Here is a 13,092-nt window from a genome sequence, read left to right on the forward strand (position 1 = left end):
CTAGGATTTTATAAACTAAAGTCCCTACCCCTAATAGAATATGGTCAATAAATGGGAAATGTATTGCAAAATTGACATACTTGAAAGTGATATTTTCTCTTCTCTCATGCTATAAGGAATTGAAGATAATGACTCACCAATCATTTTAAGTTTGTTTTCCTAGTGGTAAACTATGTATGAGTGTTTTATTATTTGTTCCATTTATGGCATATGGCAAATAGTTACAAGTAAAAGCTAAATTGAATTGAATTAAGGTCATTGTTGGAGGACAAAATTACAACAGATTTAGTTTCCCAGATTTTAATTTCCTTTGTTTGTTATTCTAAAATCAGACAGCAGTTCAGAAAACAAATGGCTCAGAATGAGCCTTTCCACCAGATAGTAAAGTTAAATACATAGCCACAGAAAATGCTATAACATAGAAAAAGAATGTGACTTACAGAGATGTGGATCGACGTTCAACACTACCTTATGATTTGACCAAGACTCAGTTACCTATTTTAAAAGTAGATTTACATCTCTCTCTGCACCAAGTTAGTTAACTGTTCATCATGAAGGAATAAACTTTCAAGTCAAACTTAAAATGCATGGAGGCATCTTTAAGTCAAACTTAGGACATTTAATTATACAGATTACTGAATTTAACATGAGATAAGGGCTTTAACTTATTGAAAGAAAATCTTGAGACTTTGTCAAATTTATCCATGAAGTTTTACTCCATTCCACAAAGAGACATCGGATAGTCCAAGAATCTCTGCCCTCTTCTTCATTGACCTACTTATCCCCCTAAGGAACTGTTAGCTAGGATACTCATTGTGATTTATGCTTTGTGAGTTTTTAAATTTCTCCAAACTAGAGTAAATGCAACAAACTTTTTTGAAACCCTTTTATGTTGGGAGACTAGCAAGCATGTTCTTTGGTTCACCTACCTTCCATAGTGTTGTATTAAGACATTTGTTTTACCCTATGCAGTCTTATTAATCTTTTAAAATCTTATTAAACTTAGAAATTCTACCTTTTCAGGATGAGTTCTTTTTCTCTCCCTTTTGCTATTCCTGCTTCTCTTGTTAATCAGCTTAACAATTTTCTTAGCCTCAGTAAGACCCTAGAGTCTGATAAAGAAAATTCCTTAAGGGGTTGGGAATATGGCCTAGTGGCAAAAGCTCTTGCCTCATATACATGAAGACCTGGGTTCGATTCCTCAGAACCACTTATACAGAAAACAGCCAGAGGTGGCGGTGTGGCTCAAGTGGCAGAGTGTTAGCCCTGAGCAGAAAGAAGCCAGGGACAGTGCTCAGGCCCTGAGTCCAAGGCCCAGGACTGGCCAAAAAAAAAAAAAATTCCTTAAATTTTGTCTGACTTGCTCTATGTGCAGTAGTAGTTACTTGAGAAGCTCATGCGAAAAGTTCTTCTGAAGTACAACTGTGGGATGACTTGGGTGAAAACATATTTTTATATGGATATCCTGGTCATCACAAAACCAGTCCCAGAAGATTTGTGTACTGAGCCTATCAGCTGCTTGATCTGGGAGGGGACTCTACTTGGCATTTGTAACTCAAGTTAGCTAGACTATCTTTTTGGGTAAAAGATTTTATAGTGTCTTTCATCTAATCCAACAAGCTGGCTGTTCTCTCAGGAATAACCTCCGGTGTGTCTGGATAATGCACAGCCATCTGTCATTGTTCTATAGTGAGCTGTGAGTTCTGTATCAACCAAAACTTCTACTCTCCAGTAGTTAAAATCAATAACACTTTTTTGTACATTACTTAGAATTATTTCAGTAATGTTTCCTGGGGAAGTTAGTGATAAGAAAGTTCAAAATGAAATGATTCCTGGCGCCATTTGTGTCTCCTGATCTCTTGTCCGCATGGGGTCCCAGTTCAGCTCTCCATTGGACCTGAATTGGTCTGTTGGTAAATCTTCCGGAAAAATAGAAAATTTTCAAAAAGGAGAAAGTAAGGATGAAGAAAAACACATTGATGTGGTGATAAAGAAGAACATGAGGCTGGGACAGAAAGTGTTAATTCCTGTAAAACAGTTTCCTAAGTTCAACTTTGTGGGAAAACTCCTGAGTCCATGTGGCAATTCACTGAAGCGCTTACAAGAAGAAACCTTGAAAAAAATGTCAATCCTTGGAAAAGGTTCCATGAGAGACAAGGCAAAGGAAGAAGAGTTGAAGAAAAGTGGAGAAGCAAAGTACTTTCACCTCAATGATGACCTCCATGTGCTCATTGAAGTGTTTGCTCTGCCAGCCACGGCTTATGCCTGAATGGGACATGCTTTGGAAGAAATAAAAAAAAGTTCCTCATCCTTGACTACAGTAAGGAGATCCGGCAATCACAGCTTCAGGAACTAATATATCTGAATGGTAGTTCAGAGAATGCAGATTTTCCAGTGGTGCGAGGGAAGCACACCCTACGTACAAGAGGTGTTGCCAGAGGAAAAGGAGTTACCGAGTGACACCAGATCCCAGGGGAGTTCTTTCCGCGTGAAGGCCACTAAACCTGGGAAGAGGAGTCATTACTCCCAGGGCAAGAGGAGTGCCCCCAAGTGGGTATACAGCTCCACCACCTCCCCCAACACAAGAGTCTTACAAAGAATATGACTATGACGATGGCTACTGTACTGCTTATGGTGACCAGAGTTATGATTCTTATGATAACTGCTACAGCACCCAAGCCCAAAGTGGAGCTGACTACTAAGATTATGGACATGGATTCAGTGAGGAGGCATACGATTCCTAAGGGCAAGAGGAGTGGACTAATTTAAGACACAATGCACCTTCAGTGAGGACGGCAAAGGGCATCTACAGAGACCAGCCATATGGCAGATACTGCTTGTACTGTCTGATGTAAAATAGCCAGTCTCCACCTGTCCTGTATACTGTTCAAAGTAATTTTTTTCTATGAACAATCCCTTTCTAAATAAATCAAATTGTTGAAAACCTGAGTGGATGGAACTTAAAACTACATTGTTTGAAACATCAACTTGGGCAGGAAAAAACAAGACATGTAAAATTTTGTTATTTCTTGTCTGTATATGAAAAGATAGGTCATCAAAGGGAAAAAATAAATTTGATTAACTAGTGTTAAACAAAAAGATAGATTACTAAGTATGTTAATCCATTCTTTTAACATAAGCCTCACCTTTCATTTTAAAGGTTTCCATAGAGTTTAGTTATTTTTATCTTTAAGCCATATGCTAGTATTTTTTTCTCTTGCCAATATGCATAAAAAGGGAAGCCAATTTCAAGTGAAAATAATGTAGTATTCTTTTGTAACTCCAGTCTTGAAATGTCCTGTAGTGTTTCGCTAAGTCTCCTCTTGCTTGATACTAAATAAACTTTTGAAAGAAAAAAAAATGAAATGATTCCTGCACATCATAAATGTGAGTTTTAATTCTTTCCTGGTTTTGGCTTTCACCCATATTGACCACTTTGTTGGCAACCACAACTTAGAGACATTTTCTATTGCCTTGCATAATCTTTCCTTTGCACGTTTGAAGCTGATATCAGTTCAAGGTTTAGATTATAAGAAGTGTTTCAAAGCGTATTTTTCTGGGCCCATGAATTAACTAAAAGCAGGTTGGCATACATGCTTCCATTTGATATGCCTTTGCTCTAAACCATTCTCCATGCAATCACTTTGCAATTACATTGGAATCCTGGGAGGATGAAACTGATCAATAACATTTTTATGACAAGAAACTGAAATTACCCCTAGGACAGATCTAGGCCTGAGTGAATTGTTTACCTTGACCAGTGATGACAGAGATAACTATTTCTCAGCAACCTCTCCTAAAACAAGTACTGAAACAATGGTCAACCAGGCAATAATTTGATCAGGCCAGTTGAATAATTATACATGCCTCTTTCCCTCTTTCTCTGGTTCCTTGTTTATAAGATCCAAAGCTCATGTCTATATCCCCTAAGATATGAGCTGAAGTGCTATATTCCTTTGACATGTCTATGCTATGTAATAAATCTCCTTTCTCTGCCCTGTACCATGTCTCTTATAGGAGTCTGAAGTCTGAAACTCCAGTTTCAAGAAAGATTGTGCTTGGTCTAACATTATGGTTTAACTGTGCACTTGAAAAAAGAAGTACTTTAACTATTACACATAAAAATAATGGAGGGATTGTAAGCTTTTCTGTTTTCTTATTAGTTTGCATTCCCTTATGCATATAACACCCTGGCAATTGGATGACTCTAAATTTCACTGTTAGTATTAACTTTTAGTAAATGAGTATTATACAGATATCACTCCAAATCCCTTAAGGTGATGTGGCTAGCTGGAATCAAAGTTCCTTATCCTTATTTGGACTACAAGACTGCATGTCTATTTGAAGAAAAAATTTCATAACTAAGAATTAAACTTAAATGTTTTTTTTTGTCCTTCTTATCTCTTTTTAGCAAAAAGAAGTAATAGAGGAAAGATGTAAGTAGACTCAGAGAATTTAGATGAATAGAGATTAAAGTAGTTGTGTTACCAGAAACTAAGGTCCATATTGCTCACTGCTCTACAGATGACCTGTAAAACAGAAATTGTTGGAAAGAAGGTTATTTTAAGCCACCCCAGAACACAAAAGAAACTCTCCATATCAAGTCTCTGCCTCAAGGTACAGAGAGGTTAAGTTGGAGGAAATGAGCTATATAGAGAAAAATAGGCGTGTAATCTATGTGATGAACATCCTGGTCAGAGTCGTAGTTTAGTAGGCATATATCAACCTGTTATTTCTTTGGCAGGAATATCAAAATGGATATTTGCTCTCCTGCAACTAGCTAAATAAAATCAAAGAAGGACTTCTCTTCAGCATAGAGAATTAGAGAGGAACATAAATCAAAATGGAGAGTAAGAGATAGTTTCAAATAAACTCTTGATACAGTTGGGGTAAGTTGAAAGTATACTATAATTGTCTTTAATAAAATACAGAGTCTACTGCTTAAGATTTGCGTTTGCTTTTTTCAAAGAATCCATTAAGGAACCTATTTGAACTTAGTTTAATTAATTTAGTTGTTTTGTGTTTATATATATATATATATATATATATATATACACACACACACATATATATATAGATTAAAATGCATTCCATTGTGTTTGTGGTATTTTGTTATTGCTTAGCATCATTTCTGGTCATTTCTTTCTGGGAAACAATTTTATAAATTAAAATTCTCCACCATTTGGTTACTGTCATTTTTGGTAAAAACTAATCTACTTAATGAAGTCCATAATGTTAATGTTGTTCTAAAGCCTATGTACCTCCATACATTTCTAATTTGATTTAAATATTTCTCCTCTTATTGTAAACTGAAGCTAACTTGATTTGTAAGCAGAGAATAAACGACTCTAGAAACAAGTAGCTGAGTTCCATCATAACCTACACAAATAGGTTGAGGTTGCCCTATAGGGCCCAGTTCTGTTATGGTCATGAATACTAAAGGAGAAACTCCCTCTCCCACTGAAAATCAACCTTATAGTTGAAATTTCCAGAAATGAAACGCCATGCAAAAAGAACAGAATCTAGCTGGAGGGAAACTTAAGGGCTGTGATGAAAGCATAGGACCTCAACAGTATCAACATCACGGTTTTCCCTATTTCTCAAGGAGTTATTTCTCAAGTCCTATCCTGCTCATCAAACCCATTAAATGACAAATGTCTTTTAATAGCAATCCAGGTTTTCAGTTCTTTTTTTAAAATTTTTATTGTCAAACTGATGTACAAAGAAGTTATACGTTAGGCATTGGATACATTTCTTGTACTGTTTGTTACCTCCTCCCTCATTCCCCCCTTCCACTCCCCCTTTCCCTTTCTCCCCATGTGTTGTTCAGTTGGTTTATACCGAACAGTTTTGCAAGTATTGCTTTTGTAGTCATTTGTTTTTTTTTTAACCGTGTCTCTCAATTTTGGTATTCCTTTTCAGTTTCCTACTTCTACTACCAGTATACACCGCTTCCAATGTACTCAGATAATATAGAGATCGTGCAGGTACACCACAGGAAGGGGATACAAGAGGATCATCAATAATAGAAGCTCCAGTTTCACATCGCATGTTGAAAGTAATTACAACAGTATGACAGTCGTTTCCATAACATGGACTTCATTACACTTAGCATCATATTATGTGTTCATAAGAGTATAGCTATTGGGCTCTTGTGATCCTCTGCTGTGACTAGCCTAAACATGTGCTAATTATTCCCTATGAGGGAGAACATAGAGTCCATGTTTCTTTGGGTCTGGCTCATTTCACTTAGTATAATTTTTCCAAGTCCTTCCATTTCCTTATGAATGGGGCAATATCATTCTTTCTGATAGAGGCATAAAATTTCATTGTGTATATGTACCATATTTTCCTGATCCATTCGACTACTGAGGGGCATCTGGGTTGGTTCAATGTTTTAGCAGACAAATTGTGCTGCGATGAACATTGTTGTGCTTGTGGCTTTAGTGTGGTCTTGTTTGTAATCTTTTGGGTAGATGCCCAAAAGCGGGGCTGCTGGGTCATAGGGGGGCTCTATGTTTACCCTTCTGAAGAATCTCCATGCTGCTTTCCAGAGTGGCTGAACCAGTTTACATTCCCACCAACAATGAAGTAGGGTTCATTCCCTTTTGGCCACATCCCCTTCAGCATTTGTTACTGTTAGTTTTCCTGATAATGGACACTCTTACTGGGGTGAGGTGGGATCTCAATGTTGTTTTGCTTTGCATTTCTTTTATGGCCAGTGATGTACAGCACTTCTTCATGTGTCTCGTGGCCATTCTCATTTCCTTTTCAGAGAAGTCTCTTTTTAGTTCTTAAGCCCACTTGTTGAGGGGGCTGTTGATTCTTTGAGGTTTTGTTTTGAAGGAATTTAATTGTTTTAGTTCTGCTTATACTTTAGATATGAGGCCTTTGTCCATTGTATGGCCAGTAAAGATCTTCTCCCAATCTGTGAGCTTTCTGTTTATCTTGGAAGCTATGTCATTTGCCCTGCAGAAGCTCTGCAATTTGATACAGTCCCATTTGTCCAGCCATTCTTTGATTTGTTGTATTTCTTGGCCTTTGCTAAGGAAGTTTCATTCTGTGCCAAGGAGCCCAAGAGTTTCTCCTATTCCTTCTTGTAGTGTTTTCAGGGTATCTGTTTTTATTTTGAGGTCTTGGACAAATTTGGAATTGATTTTGATGCAGGGTGATATATAAGGATCTGGTTTTAATTTTAGATGTTTTCCTTTTAAAAGTATAGTTTTTTTTTTGATAATCAGCTATAAATATGTCAAAAATATTTTGAAATGCTATATTATGATCTACAGTCCTGTTTAGTTTTATATGTTCTTAGCTCAATATTGCAATATATTTCTACTGTGTGATAATAATGCAGAAAGTTAGCCAGGATCAAGGAGTAGACAAAAGCCTGGTACTATGGAAGCAGCCTTTTCAATTCCTCTTCTGCTATTTTTATATATTAGTATTCCTATTAAATCAAACTGATTCAGAACCTGTCTAGTATAGTCTTCATTTTCTTTCATACCCTGACTTGTCTTGGCTTCTACTTAAGACCAACATATCTAAATTATACATATGCTTTAAAGGTGTGCAATGTTCTCCCAGAAATATTGGGCCAACCAATAACCTGTATGACTGAAGAATTCTGGTAGCTATTATTGTCTGTACTGTTAACTTGGCATTTGCTATTCATAAAGATGTCTTTCAGATTATTTGTTCACTTTTAAATTTTATATTATTATTATTATTTATTTCATATGTAAATAACTTATAGGACTGTTTTCTATGACTAGTCACAAGAGTGAAAAATCAGTATCTTTGCTTATAACAGTGAAAATATTTAGGCTTCAATAATATCTAGTTAATTCACATTTTTGGTGCCAGTCCCTGGGCCTGAACTCAGGGGCTGGGTGCTTACCTCAAGGCTGAATCTCCACCACTTGAGCTACAGCTTGAATTCTGTCTTTTAGTGGCTAACTGGAGGTAAGAATCTCATAGACTTTCCTCCCCAGGCTGGCTTTCCACTACAGTCTTCATATCTCAGCCTTCTGATTCCTAGAGAAACAGGGTTTAGCAACAAGGAGTGACAGGCAGGCTGAATCTTTTGTAGCATCACCTACTAATTCTTCCAGAACACATTTCCTCTACACCAATATGCTTCTTTATATAGTACTAGAAAAGGATCTGCCACACATTTTTAATGCATAAACTGTGATTCAACACATAAAAACAGCATGAATAATAATGCCCAAATGTAAGTTAGAGCGTCTTGAAGGAAACAATGCTAATGATTTCATGATTGCATTAAATTGTTATCTCACACAACTATTTATCCTTATCCAGTTTTTGGAGGCATTTTTTTATAATGTGACAAAGGGGCAGAGGAACAAATATAATGGATGCGATGTGTCTGTATTCAAACTGTATCTATACATAGTGCATGAACTAGATGGCAACAATGCTGGTATGCTTTATTTATTTGCACTATTGACATGATAGTTGTTGATAAACATCACCAGGCCCATTGGAAAAATAGCCAAACTGAAATGATCATCAAAACTGTGACGGTTAGCTATCATGGATGGCTGCTATTTTTCAGTAGTTTCTAAGATTCCAGCTTGTCTTCAGGTATATCATTCTAATTTTTCCATCCCAAGAGTTTGCAAGATTATAAACTCAATGTAACTATCCATAGAATAGTTACTATAAATATATGAATTTGTATATGTTGAAGTTTCTTTCACTGGAAACTGTCTATGACAAATAATTATTGGTAATCTGTCACTGAAATCTAGGTCTATAGAGGTTTGACCAAAAATTATTTTCAATCTATATTCACATAATCTTACTTTGTGTTGAAAAAGCTTGATTTTTTTATTTTAATTTTTAATTTTTATAACGGTAATGTAGAGTGGTTACAGTTATGTAAGTCAGGTAAGGAGTACATCTTTTTTGCACTATGTCACCCTGAATATGATTTAATGAGGGCATTTGATTTCATGATAGCTCTCCCCTTATAATTTTATGGAGCATCACAGCCAGGCTCTCTTTATTTCCACTCAGATTAGTCTTTGCCTATTATTTAATCCTCCCTGGAAATGCCCTCACAGACATACATACCTATAGGTGTGGTTTTTTTTATCCCTCAGGAGTTTTCCAAACCAACAAAATTGATCATCAAGATTAATCATGAAGAGGCAACTCCTTTCCAGCTTGAAACCCAAAGACAGCTTCCAAAAACCATCACCATGCACTCTGCCTCCCCAAATACTTGTCTACATCACATAATGCTGAATACATAGAGCCCAACCTAGAGAGACTCCGTCATCTGAGCAGTCCCAACACTGCTCAAAAGTCCAAGGTCTAAGTTTCCTTTAAGATTAGATAGACTCTTAGATGTAAGCAAAGGTAACAGCACAAGGAGAACCCTATGCTTCCAAGGTATATCCTCACAAAGGAATGGATGAGCATTAAAAAGGAAGGATAAGAAGAAAGCAAGACAGAAATGTACCAAAGATTAAATTCTGGAGCCCCATGTCCAGCATGTGGGACACACATCATGAAGCGAGAGCTATCAGGGCTTGAGCTCTCCCATTTCTCTGACCTTGCTCTTTGTAACCTGTATGGCTACTCGCCTGGTTTGGCTCCAGTTGTTGCTCAGAATTTCCCATGGCAGGCATTCCATGTTTCTATTATCTAACATTCTGAGGTCTTCACTCCTGCAGGGAAGGTGCCTTCATTTGACACTCCAGAGGAAGCCTTCATGAACTTTGCATTCTGTATGAAAAAGCTTGATTTTTAAAATTGTATTTCATTGTACAGATGATGTACAGAGGGGTTATAGCTTTATGAGTAAGGTAATGAGTACATTTATTGTCAAACATCCTGCCCTCATTTTTCTTAAAGTTTTCCTGCCCCACCCCCCGAACTCCCTCCCCCCCAAGTTGTAAAGTGCATTTCCAATATAGTGTCTTGTGAGTATTCCTGTTGCATTGGTTCAACTTTTGTCCTTTGTCACTATTTTGTTGTTCCCCTTGCCTTTCCCAAATCAGTTCAACATATACACAAGACACAGGGTACCAAAAATGAAAACAGGGTCAACAGTGGATAAACCAAAGGAATGAAAATGAAAGAAAAACAGAAATAACTTCACACGATCCATTAAAAAATAAAAAAGAGGGGAAGACGGCAGAGGAGCAGCAGAGCCCTAGCTGAGCTCCCTCTGACATCACAGTTTTCTCACCCCATAGAAACTTTTACTCCTAGAAAGACAGCCAGAGTAAGTTCTAACAGTACAGGGATTCTGGCCAGGAAGAAAAAATCCACTTTGCTCATCTGAAAACACAGATTTGAGCTCCACACCAGTGCCGGCGCCGGCACAGCGCCCGGCACAGCAACGTGCACTGCGTGCGGCTAAAGCACACAGCATAGACCAGGGAGAAATCCTCCAGACAGCGGCTGAGCACAGACGGGCTGAAATCGCAGAGAAAGTGTGAGTACCCCTGAAAGATATTCTCACTTGTGCCCACAGAGCAGCTTCTGGAAGGCAGCCCTTCCCCCACAGCCAGAGCAAAGTGCCATCTTTGCCACTGGCATAGGGTCAGACCAGATTGGAACTAAAGCGGGCCTGGGGAAAGCGAGGTCAAAGGAGCCATCTTTGAAAAGGGCAAGAGTCACCAACCAATGAGAGCCAACTCCGCCCAGGAGAATGCCCCCTGCCCAGGCGGGAGGTGAGTCCTGGGCCTCAGCTTAGCCAGAGGTGCCCCGCCCTGCTCACCGGAATTTCTAAATTTAAAGCAATAGTGGCGAGCAGCTACCAGCAGCACAGAAACACCAGAAAGGGGAACAAACAGTTCCTGAGACAGTTAAACGGTCCTGTCACACAGGAAGCCCAGTTCCCAGCCCGAAACAGAGCTGCATTCCATAGCCACCTCCGCCAAGGAGGCCGCCCCGCTCAGGAGGGAGGAGCCTCCCCCAGGCAAGCAACTCTCAGCCAGGTAAAACAGGCCAGAGGCGCATCGCCCTACAGAGTCTACAGCCTATTCAAAGCCAGGCGTCAAAGGCAGCAGCCCGACAGCAGACAGAGGAGACACAGTTCCTGAGACTGCTCACGGCCCATCTACAGAGGACGCCCAAGGCCTACCTGCAAGCTATGAGAACCACAGAGACCCAGGATTGCACCAACAGGGGAGAAGGGTCAGAACAGATCCACCCCCTGCAAACTGAAATCAAGTCAAACCAGCCAATCAAGAAAATAGACTGCAGACCATTGCAAGGAAAACAGAGACTGGGGAAAGACCACCCAAACAAGGAGGACTCCATTTTTTTTTCTTTTCAAAAATTTTTTAAACTTTGAAAAAAAATTGTTTTTTATATCTTCACTTCTGAAACGTTGTTGTTTTGTTTGTTAGTTTTCCATTTTTACCGGTTTGTTTTATCATCTTTTTTGATTGATTGTTTGCTTAGGTTGTTCTTTTTCTGTTTTTTTTCCTTTTCCGTTTTTTTCTTTTATAAATAATTTTTCTATGTTTTGTGCATCTGTCTTCCAGTATTTTTACTTTATTTCTCTCTTTGGATTCCCTTTCTTTAAAAATTACTTTCCTATAAATAACACCTCCACTCTTTTCTGCTAACTCTCCATTGTCTAACATTTTAACCTTGTTCTTTCTAATGATTCTACTCTTCTCCACATTTCCATGTCACTGAAACTAAACCAAAATCACCCCCCAATATATTTTACTCTATTATCTTTACTACCTCCAACTTACCCTCCTGACTTACTGCCTGGAACTCCAGGTTCCATTGTCTCCTGGTTATTGGATAGAGGGTATCCCAGCTTAATCCAAGTGAATCAAAGGGGTTCATAGAGAAAGCCAATCCTAAAAGAACTTAATATAAAACAAGAATTGCTTATAGGGTTGTAATAGTAAATAAGTAACTACTGAATACAGGGCCCAGGATCGGTTGTTTTATTGAAATTGTATTCTTTAGGAACACCAAATCTAATTTTACAGACAGGTATACAAGGTATCTGTATATAATTGTGAACTTGTAAGATTTACACAACAATGCTTGGTAAGGGCTGCTTTTGGTCTTAAACAGTGCTCACAGATGCTGGTAGACTGGCATTCCCAATCCAAATAGGCAGAAGGAACACAAGAAAGATGGCAAACAATGAAGTCTTATCCCCCACTCAAAACAAGCAGGAAGCAGAGCAGTCAATCAAAGACATAGAAGAGAACCCGCAAAATGCTCTACAAAGTATACTGATAAACATGATAAATGAAAAGTTTGAATCTCTTCAGTCAATTATTCTAGAGCGTGAGGAGGCAAAGCAAAAATTAATGGAGAATTTCATGGCATCCACAAATAGAAAGATAAATGAACTTTAAGAGTCAAATGAAAAGATAGCTAACCAGCTTAAAGATTTGAGAGACAACACTCAAAACCAAAGTAATGAAGTTAATGAAGTAAAGAAGTCCATACAAGACCTAAGAAATGACATGGAAATCATCAGGAAAGACCAGTCAGAAGGAAAAGAAATTCGAAATCAAGTAGCTGGCCTACAGTCCCGACTAACTGAAGCAAAGGATCGAATCTCAGGAGCTGAAGATTCCTTGGATTCTATGGAGAAAGATAAAAAATCAATACAAATCCAGTCCAATCAACAAAACAGATCACTACAGGAGATTCAAGAAACGATCAGGAAGCCCAATTTAAGGATAATAGGTATTGAGGAAAACTTGGAGAAAGAGGTTGATGGGATAGGCAAACTATTTAAGAGAATATTAGCTGAGACCTTCCCAAATACCCAGAAGGAAAGGCCTATACAGATACAAGAAGCATTTAGAACCCCAAACTGACCAGACCAGAATAGGACATCCCACCGACACATTGTGATCAAAACAGGATCAGTAGAGTACAAGGAAAGAATCCTTAAAGCTGTTAGGGAGAAGAAAACAATCACATATAAAGGAAAAGCAATCAGAATCACCCCAGACTCCTCAGCAGAGACCATGAAAGCAAGGAGAGCCTCTAATGAAGTATACCAAACTCTAAATAAAAATAACTACCAACCAAGGATTCTGTACCCAGCGAAACTCTCCTTCA

The 13,092-nt window shown here is 38.2% G+C and overlaps 1 pseudogene; it reads left to right on the forward strand.

The window, feature by feature from the left end:
- Nucleotides 1–1,867: 1,867 nt before the first annotated feature.
- LOC125342992 lies at nucleotides 1,868–2,855 on the forward strand (annotated as a pseudogene).
- The last annotated feature ends 10,237 nt before the right edge of the window (nucleotides 2,856–13,092 follow it).

This window comes from Perognathus longimembris, chromosome 28 (genome assembly GCF_023159225.1).
Source record: "Perognathus longimembris pacificus isolate PPM17 chromosome 28, ASM2315922v1, whole genome shotgun sequence".
Classification (NCBI taxonomy): Eukaryota; Metazoa; Chordata; class Mammalia; order Rodentia; family Heteromyidae; genus Perognathus; species Perognathus longimembris.